Source organism: Porites lutea, chromosome 1, assembly GCF_958299795.1.
Source record: "Porites lutea chromosome 1, jaPorLute2.1, whole genome shotgun sequence".
Lineage (NCBI taxonomy): Eukaryota > Metazoa > Cnidaria > Anthozoa > Scleractinia > Poritidae > Porites > Porites lutea.
The window spans coordinates 32001142-32011297 of record NC_133201.1 but is presented as its reverse complement, the minus strand read 5'-3'; positions in this window follow the sequence as shown (position 1 = coordinate 32011297).

Genomic DNA, 10156 nt, shown 5'->3' with positions numbered 1-10156 from the left:
ACTACTAGAAGGCTCTTCATATGAGCCCGGTTAATCGGGCTGGCCCGATTTCCGAGATCTCCCTTTACCTCTTAAACCTTTCAAAAATTTTCGATGTGTTCATATGAGGCGGCGGGTTGGCTCAGTTCCCGAGATCTCGGTAAGCGTGCTGAAAGATTTGCCATTTAAACATTTCAGCCCGGTTACCGGGATGAAAGTGGGATGAATTCCGGCAGCCCGGATGGCATCGACTTGCCTAGCCTCCCCGCAGACGTCCTTTGGGGTTCGTTTGTAACGCATTCATTTCTCCCCCCGCCTAGCCTCCCCGCAGACGTCCTTTGGGGTTCATCTGTCACGCATTTATTTCTCCCCCACGGACCGTGGGGAAGAAATGAACGCGTGACAAACGAACCCCAAAGGACGTCTGCGGGGAGGCTACGACTTGCGTTGCCTTCTGTACTTTCCACATCATAAGCATCCCATTCAACTGCTTTGATACGGCTTTAACCCTGGCACGTACACAAAAATTCACTCCCCCACTGTGGTATAAGGGGGAGAGGGGTCGTGGTTGATGGAACCCCTTCCTAGAGTTTTTGATATGTTGCAGTGTTTCGAAACGATTTATCCCTCAGTCGAAAGTCCTTTGATCTTCTCAACAGGATGAGATATATTTTTTGGATAGTCGCCATCAGCAATGGTCGCCATCTTGGCCGCCATCTTATATTTTACCCAGAATTAGAACTCGGGTAAAAACCGAGAGAAATGATAATTTTTGTGCTTGAAATGAGAGCTAACACACAAATAAGCACTTTACACCTTTCCATTTTATCCACAAGCTTTACTTTTATTATCTAATGAAGTTGAAAAACATGTATTTCCACTTAAAAATGGCTTGACCACCTGCTACTTATGACGTTATATCACGTAACCATAGTAACTGGCCATCACTAAAATTTGCCTCAAAATGCGCGCGAAGGGTAAACGAACAGTTACTGAAAACGTCAGGTACTGTTGTTTTATCGTATAGGAAAAAACAAAACTCCGAAAAACCTCAGAAGGGAGTGGCAACCACCCTCTCCTCCTTGTACGTCCTAGGGTTAAGAATTGTCAAATCTATCATAGGCGCGAATGTTAATTTTTTTTTTTAATTTCACGATGTTTTTTGGAAGAATTGTTCGCCTCCAGAACGGTATTCTCCAAAAAAAGTCACGGTTAGTTAGATTTTCGCGTTTTATTTCGATAATCACGATCTCCTAGTTTCACAACGAGGATCTCGTTCACTTCCAACACAACAGTCTCTAACAACTTTCTATCTTCCCTTTTACTTATAAACCGCGTCCGATTTAGTTACACACTGCAAGCATTGATTTAAGAAATACTACAGAGAGGTTCATGATTGGTTCGCTTACCCACTAACTTTATCTCCGGATCTCTCTGATAGATAAACAACTTACCGATATGACACAAAAGATGACAGCGGTTAATAATTGTCGATCAACTATTATTAATGTAACATAACTCCTAGGCAATGCAAAATTTACCGACAGTTTGCTTTGTTTCTCGAATTTCGCGCCAGAACTCGTCCTTAGAACCTTTTCCCTTTTTCATCTCGGAAACCGGGCTGAAATTTCTCAAACTGAACCCAAGGCGAAATTCGTCCCGGTAAGCGGGCCGGGCTCTTGTAAAGAGGCCCTAAAAGAGGAAAATCGGTCTAGACTTCTTGTCTGGATCATTGCCTTTTGTTGGTTAATATGTCACTAAAATTCATACTACAAAACTATTGATCCTACTGAGATTTTACTTTCATGATTTGTAAGAGCAGCTGAAAACTAATATTCATACAAATTTTCATCTCGAAAGATTTCTTGGTTTTGTGATAGAATACGCTTGAATTTCTTAGCTTTTGCGTGACGCGGTATTTACATAACGGCCGAAAAAGCTGTCATGTAGGGTAAAAAAGTGACTCATGTCAGGGAATTTTGATATCTGTACAGTTCATATATTAGGGCAAGTACTACTTTAATGTGAGATAAATTCCGTCTTCCGTGGCAAAACTCAGTATCAGATGTTTCTATTGACTTCCGACCGCCATGTTGGCGCCCATTTAGCCTGTTCCAGGGGGGCGGGAAAAAGGAATCAAAGAAAGACTATCGTCAACTCGTGGGTACTTTGTTTAGAAAATGAAAAATGGTTATCAAAAAAGGAAGGAAAAAAAAAGATGCCAAGCAGAACTAGAGAAAGGCACCTTCGGCTTGACGCGACTTCAGCTAAGAGTCTTTAAAGATGATCGAGCTGCATTAACTGAGCTATTGACAGTAAAAAAAAAGACAACAACAACAACAAAGTAAACGCATTTCATGGCAATGAAAAAACATATGCCATACAAAGCCGATACAATTCCTCTGCGAAGTAGTAAGCAAAACATATGTTTCCTTATCTCGATTTCCGCTGTTAATATTTTGAAGCTGATGGTCAAAATCACATCCCTTTTCGGCTCATACAGGTTCTTAAGAACAGCATGGCATGGCATTTTCTCACATTCAGATCTCTTTCCAGCCAGCTGGAATTTGAACATCCCCCGTGATCTTGAGGAGTCGAAGAGCAAATGCTCATCTCCTCGTCAAGTTTAACGCTTGGACGAGTCAAAGGCCCCTGAAATCCAATCCTTAAGATAACCATCGTACTCATCTGAAAGACTTCTGCGTGTCTTGAATTTGGTAAGACCTCCAACTCTGCTATAGTAAATTTGCCACAAAGAAACTCTGAGCAGCACACGATGCAAGCTCTCAACGAGGAATTTGATCCCACTGAAATTTGGCGAGCGCGTGCTTCTTCGGAAACGATAAATTAATCTTCGCACTCTCGAGTTCGGACCCGATTAATTACGAAGTCAGAGCATAAAAATTGGACGTAGAGCGTGACTGACGTGTGACCATGGTGAGAAAGGTCAAAAGCAACTCACTTGTCTGTAAAAGCTGGCTAAATTTTCGCGACAGAGGTCACTTTGAAATCAAAATATGAATAGCGCGGCTCATAACACAACTTCATATTTCCTATGCATTTAAAAAAAATTAACTTGAGCCAGCGATCAATTTAAAATTAGTAACTTGTCAGTGGATAACTTCAAAAAACACTCAAACTCAGTGGTTCGATACCTGAGCCCGCCATACGGTTGGGCGATACTGGCCAGCGGGTATACCGTTTTGACAGCTGTCGATTAATCGCAACGTGGACGTACAACATCAGCTTGCAGGCTTCCAAACTAGCTAGAAAGTGTGAGATTAAACATTGCTATGCTTGTGTCGCGGACGGACCGGCGGGCGGTGTACGGTGATGTGATCAGCGAATTTTCTAGGATGTATAGATTTTCTAAGCAATGGGGTTCCGCTAAAAATACAGAATTGAGCTCGTGATCGAATAAAAGATCTGTGGAAAACTTTAAAAAAAAGAGATGTGACCTCAATACACCGTATTCACAAATGGCGGACACGCGGGAAAAAACTGGTGCCTAGTCATGAAAGCGAGGCGTTGGAGGATAAACAAAAATTGCAAAGGAAGACTTTCAGTGAACTTGCAGAGTGTTTAGCACGGATTCCAGCTAAAATAACTTTGTATGGACGTCTTTTTAAATGCAATTACGTGGGACGTCTTCTGCTTTTAATGTTTAGTACTGATTTGCTGTTTGCAATCAAAAGGGACGCGTATATCTTCAAGGAAACAGGATTATTTTGTAGGTTTCCGAAGTCTCAGAAGCTCGACAAGTGGACGATGACTGGAGAAAAGCGGCAAACATGTTGGCCCAAACTTCACACTGAAACCGAATACGAAAGCCAGCTCACTGCAATTCTGTAAAACAGAAATAAAAGCAGATATTGGTGGCAAGAAAAAAGAAATAAGCGACGGATATATGGCCTACTTGTCAACGGAAGAGACCTCCGCCATTACACAAAACTGGTCAAGTCGAGAGCGGGTGAAAGATTCATTTACGAGGCTCATTCATTCATGTCAGTGTCATTTTATACATATCTATGTATATATGTATGTCTGTATTTACAACTTCCTTTAGATGATATTAATTGCGTCGCTTTGGAGTGAATTGTTAGAGGTACGTTGGCAGAGCTTAGCAAACCTTTTGATTTCTTTGTCATTGCGAAATAAAATAATTTTATCAAAATTAGAAGTTGTAGTGTGTGAATCTTATGGCTTGCTATTTGCCTGGTCTCCTTTAGGGCATTATCTCGGGAAGCTCTTGGTAAAAAAGTGGTATAAAGCTCACATTTTACTAGGTTGAACTTTTAAGGCAACGTTTGTATCAGGACTGAACACGGCAAGCTTCTGTTTCGAATGATTAAATTCGAGTCTGCATCCGTTGAAGAGGCCATCATTTTATTTATTTATGTATTCTTCACTTTTAAAATATTATGGAACATAAAGTTAAAACTCTTAACAGCCAAAGATAAGAAATACAAAAATTACTCGCCAAAATGATATGTGGCCGGCTTATCGAGTCTGCTGAGTAACAAGTTGAAATTTTGAGCGTACTCCACTCGATCGCTCCTGCATTTATACTAAAAAAATAGTTCTAATTGATGTCCTTCATCGATAAAGACCAGAGAATAACGTCCTGGTAAACAAAAACCAATTTGCAAACATAACTTCATCGAAACCTCAGTCACCGCTTCTTTCCTGTCTTCCTTTTTTCGATCTCGACTTGAACTGTTTTGTTCAATGACAGACGTCTCTTGCGTTAACAAGTAGGCCATGTATTCGTCGCTTATTTCTTTTTTTCCTGCCACCGAGATTTGTTTATATTTCTGTTTTACCGAATTGTAGTGAGCTGGCTTTCGTACTCGGTTTCAATGTGACTGAGTTTGGGCCAACATGTTTGCCGCTTTTCTCCAGCCATCGCCCACTTGTCGAGCTTCTGATGCTTCGGAAAACTACAAAATCATCCTGTTTCCTTGAAGATATACGCGTCCCTTTTGATTGCAAACAGCAAATCAATACTAAACTTTAAAAGCAGAAGACATCCCACGTAATTGTATTTAAAAAGAAGTCCGTACAAAGCTATTTTAGGTGGAGTCCGTGCTAAACAATCTGCAAGTTCACTGAAAGTCTTCATTTGCAATTTTTGTTTATCCTCCAACGCCTCGTTTTCATGACTAGGCACCAGTTTTTTCCCGCGTGTCCGTCATTTGTGAATACGGTGTATGGGTAGAAAAATAAGCCCGCGATACAGGCAGGTGAAGATGGTCAACGGAAGTTCTAGTTTGATAGCTTTCAATTGACCTTCATTAGAATGGCGAGTAATAGATTAAACGCACTGTTGATTGCGAGGGTGAGTAAGACGTTTTAGTCCGGCTTGTAGTGGGAGCGAAATGCCAGATAGTGTATTTGAGCCCATGTTATTATTGATCTTCACATATCCCATTTTGAAAGCTATCAATTGAATTTCATTTGGCTTCCACATATAACTTTTAACTACTGGCAGCCGACTGACAGCCCTGCCGGTGAAAGTGTAGCATATTATTTCAGGTTATATGTAGGGGCAAAACGACTGGGATGATTATGTGATGATTGTCAGCGGCTGTCTCACTTTGACAGCTGTCAATTCGTTCTAATACGGATGGCTTACATAGCTGACAGGCTAGTTCAATTTGTGTAAGATCTAATGTGACACTTGACATCAGCTTACATGAGGGGTACGTACAAGCGGGCGTCTGTTACGTCATAACCAAATTTTCTCGGATGGATAGTTTACCAAATTGTTTTGACAGTTGAATTATAAAAGACTGCATCAAAGTTCAGGCAAAGAAAAAGAAAGTTGTTGTCTTTTGTTCCCGTCCTCGACAAACGTGAAATTAGGCAGATTCACGTCGCTTGTAGTCGTGCAACGACACTAGAGATATGTAAAAAAGCGTGTTGTACGTGCAAAGTTACTGTGTAAACGCCCTAATGTTGACACTGCACGTGACTTATGAATATTAATTAACAGCACCAGCAACTGACACAACGAATGGTGTATGAATATTTAATTGACGGTCCAGATAAAAAGAAAAGCAACAACGGCTGTGAACATGTTGGAATACAAAAGGGTGCTACCTTTACTTTTGTTCGTACTAATTATTTTTGATTGGCTTAAACAGCAAAAGTTAAGAAAACTTCATCAAGCAGTGTACATATTCATTACTACGTTTTAACTAACTTCCATATAACAAAATCTGGTCTCAGTCTGATTAACACAGAAATCCTATGTGGGAAACTTATAAAATTGTAAACTTCTAGGATTGATCAATTGCAAAATCTTTTAACACACACACAACAAAAAAACCTTTCGAAATGGAGTTTAAATACATTTTATTGCGTAAACAGGCCTTTCTGTAGGTTAATGCATTCTCTGTGTAAAAATGAGAACATTCCTATGTGGGGAACTGACGTACATTACCGCATAACAAAAGAAATTGCTTGATATTGCACTCATATTTCTTCATTTTGTACATAAATACTGTGATCGTTTAACAGCTGTCCAAACCAGCTGACCAGTAACACCTGACCTTATCGCGGGCTCAGGTTTCGACCCATCGAACTCGAGTATTTTTTGAAGTTATTCGCTGACAATTCGCAGGCTCAAGTTGAACTTCTTTTATAAAAAAATTCACATGAAATAAGTTGTTTATGAATCGCACTATTACAATTTGATTTAAAATTGACCTCGGAAGGACTTCGCAAGCCAAAATTCAGCCAGCTGTTACATGCAAGGAAGACAGTTGCTTTTGACTTTTCCCACCATGGTTACGCTTTGGTCACGCTCTACGTCCAATTTTTATGCTCTGATTGGTCAAAATATGACAGGTGAGTTCATGCGGAAAATTTATGCAGCATCTTGAAAAGTATTTACTTTGATAGTCGAAGCTGGCAGAGTTTTCTTTTTTCGTGGGATGCCTGTGGCACTCCCACGGTAAAAATCCGGTTCGGTTGTACCCAAAATTGCAAAGCCAGCCAATAGGATTGCCTAAAATCTTTATCGATTATCTCTTCTTCCAAGCCGACCAATCAGATTGTAGAAAATCTATATTGATTTTTAATCGATTTGCTTCCTCTGAAGAACGTTGAAATCAGAACGTTCATTGCCAAATTTGTCGCTTTTGAATTTTCCCACTTGTGGTTTAAGATGGCTTTTTAACCAGCGAAATCCTTCGGGATACTGGCAAGTCACGAAAGGCGACCTAAGCCAAATCATTTCTTCCCTTCATGATTCTTTTTTGTTTAGGTCTAGCTTTTTCATAAGGTTTTAGTAGCGTCTGGTTGCGGGCCACGATTTCCGATATATTTTTCTATTCGGAGTTCGCCAGTTTTTGCCGGGCACAGCTAGAGTCCAGTGTTTTTTTCTTTTCTTATTGAAAACACCTTGAAGATGGGAGGTTAAATCGCGTAAATTTCAACTCGTACCCTTGACGATTGGCGGGGAAATTACGAAAATATTGTCCTCGTCGATCGACGACTCGCTTTTGGCATGGATTGGACTTCTGGATAGGACATGGATCAGGACCTTAGTAAAGTTATTATACCTTGGAATCAGGGATAATGATTGGAACTATGTTAACTTTGAGACCTTGGAAACACATTGCAATTAAGTTTTAACCGTATCAAGAGCATCTTGGAATATTAAACTTTCATCTTGGATTAAAACATTGGAACTTTATCGAACTTTGTAACCCTGGGTTCGACCCTGGATAAAGTAAGCGGATGTTTTGTTTTGTTTTGTCCCATTAACCTGAAACTACAATGTTTATTTCTCTTTGAAAAAGTTACCTGTGGCAACTTACTACCAAGATATGACGTATCTTTATACATATAGTTCCTGTTCAGGTTAATCAGAGAGCATTATGCGCATGTTCTCCATTACTTGTTCCGTTAACATTCCCATTTAAGTTACACGGGTAAACCTTGTTTTGATGCAAAATAACTTCGTTTTCTTATCCAAATCGTGCTAAGAAAAAAACTACATAGCGATGGATCAAAACAAGATCAACTCCATCCTTGCGACCACTGAGAACTATAAATTTAGCTTGCGTAGCAGGTGTCAAAAGGGGTAGGGGATAGGGAGGAAGCAAAAAGGGGATGTGGATTGAGGAGAAATAGTAGCCTGCCACGCAGGCTACTATAAATTCAGTCATAAGCACATTAAACCAACCCATACAGGTAGCCTACTCATCGATGCTCATAACATGACACATCTTTCCGGTTTCCCTAATTTTTCCAAATTCAGATAGAACGCCTTTATGCTTCCATAGACCAACGCACCCCACGGAAACGACTTAAGGGGTCTTGTTTTTTTTTTTTTTCAGTCGTACATGAACGTCGCTTGCAGGAGTACTCAAAATGTCGCGCTTTCAAAGATTATAGTTATAAAACTATTAACAATTTTTGGCGCTTGTCAAAATTGAGAACCGGCTAGCCGTAAAGGTGATTTTGGAAATTTTTTTGAACGTTTTCGCTAAAAGCTCATTGTTACTTTGCATACCACGTAGGAGCAGATTGTTGTGACTGAACAGTTCCGACATTATGGAATTTTCTTCATGAAAATGTTTTATAACGTGCTCAACTCTTTAATTTGTCGTACAAAGGAGGCGCGTGCTTCGATCGTCCTGAATATTGAATAAGTGCAATTTGTCTTCCTTAATTGTGAAAAACTGCATTTTATTTCTGTCCGTGGTCCGTATGATAAAAACACAGCGCCTCAAAGTATTGTTATTTTCAGATGTATTGACAACTGAAAAGTATAAAAGGCTGCTTTACACGCCAGCAGATTTGTTGGCAATATTTTGTAAAGTAAACTTGTTGAACACAAAAAAGTTCGGCCTGATTTTTTTTTTTTTAATCATTTCGGCCTCCCTAATGCAACCTGTAAATTACAACGTTTAAATTGGCTTCCACCGACTATCGTGTCTGCTAACCGGCCCTCATAGCATGAAATTAAATTTCGGTGCTGTCCAATTAACCTTATAAAAATGAAGGTGGTGTAGGCGGGCGGCAGTGTTATTTTTATTATTATTTTTATTTATTTGATTTGATTTGATTTTTTTTGGGGGGGGGGGGTGGGGGTGGGGAAAGAATTTGTTTTCCAAGCCTAATCTACTGTGATCAAGAGCTATTCTGCTCTTGACTTTTCACTCTTGGAGCGTTCGCAAGTTACTTTTCTCTAAAATCAGTTAGCCTTTCCCTCAAATGTCACATTATGTGCCCTAAAGTTAACTGATTTGCGTATTACAAGTTTATTGCTTGATTTAAATTATAAATTTATTAATGGGAGCTTCGCTTTTAGCCCTGGCTAAATCTATATATTATTGTGTTTTTTGATCTTTACTTTGTTACCAGGGTTTGGAAATATACCACTGGTGTCCATTAGGTACAGTGGAACCTTGATCTACGGACACCCGCATACAACGGAAAGTTTCGTTTGTCCTGCCAAAACGCTCGTATATTTCCTCTTAACGTAACCCACTCAATACGGGACACCGGTTAATAACGACAAAGGTTACTTTCCTGTGTCCCGAGACACAACTCTCATATCTCGTCAAACCCGCTTTACGGACACTAGTTGTCTGCGCGCCAGGCGGTGTGCGCACTACGATCGCTAAGCATCATGGGCGGTATTCAAAATTTGATCATTTGTGTCAAGATGGCGTGCAGTGAACATCTCGACTGCGGAGTGAATATTACGATGTAGATATATACGATTTTGCTTTGAATCTCTTCTGGAAGCTCTTGAAAAAGAAAGTCTGTCCTTCTCATTCTCAGGAAAAAAACAGTCTCATTCCGTTGATAAGTGTATTCTGGTGTATTTTGTTCGTAATCACTCGCATCCTGTCTGCAACTGACCGAGGAAAGTCGGCACAGAAACGCTTTGTTCAATGCTTCAATCATGAAAAACACTGGAGGTAAGACCCGCGGTTCGCCGAAAATTTTGAATTGACCGTGAAATCAGTGCAACTAGTGCTAAGAGGTACTGATATGCATAGCTGTGATATACTCATAAAATACTAGAGGCTTCTTCAGAATACCCGGCCACGGTATTTAAACACAGTGAGCTTTTTTTGTTTTGTCATTCAGCATTGCAAGATGTTCACTTGCTAGCTGTAATAAGAGAATCGAAGTTGAGGGGATCAGCTTTTCA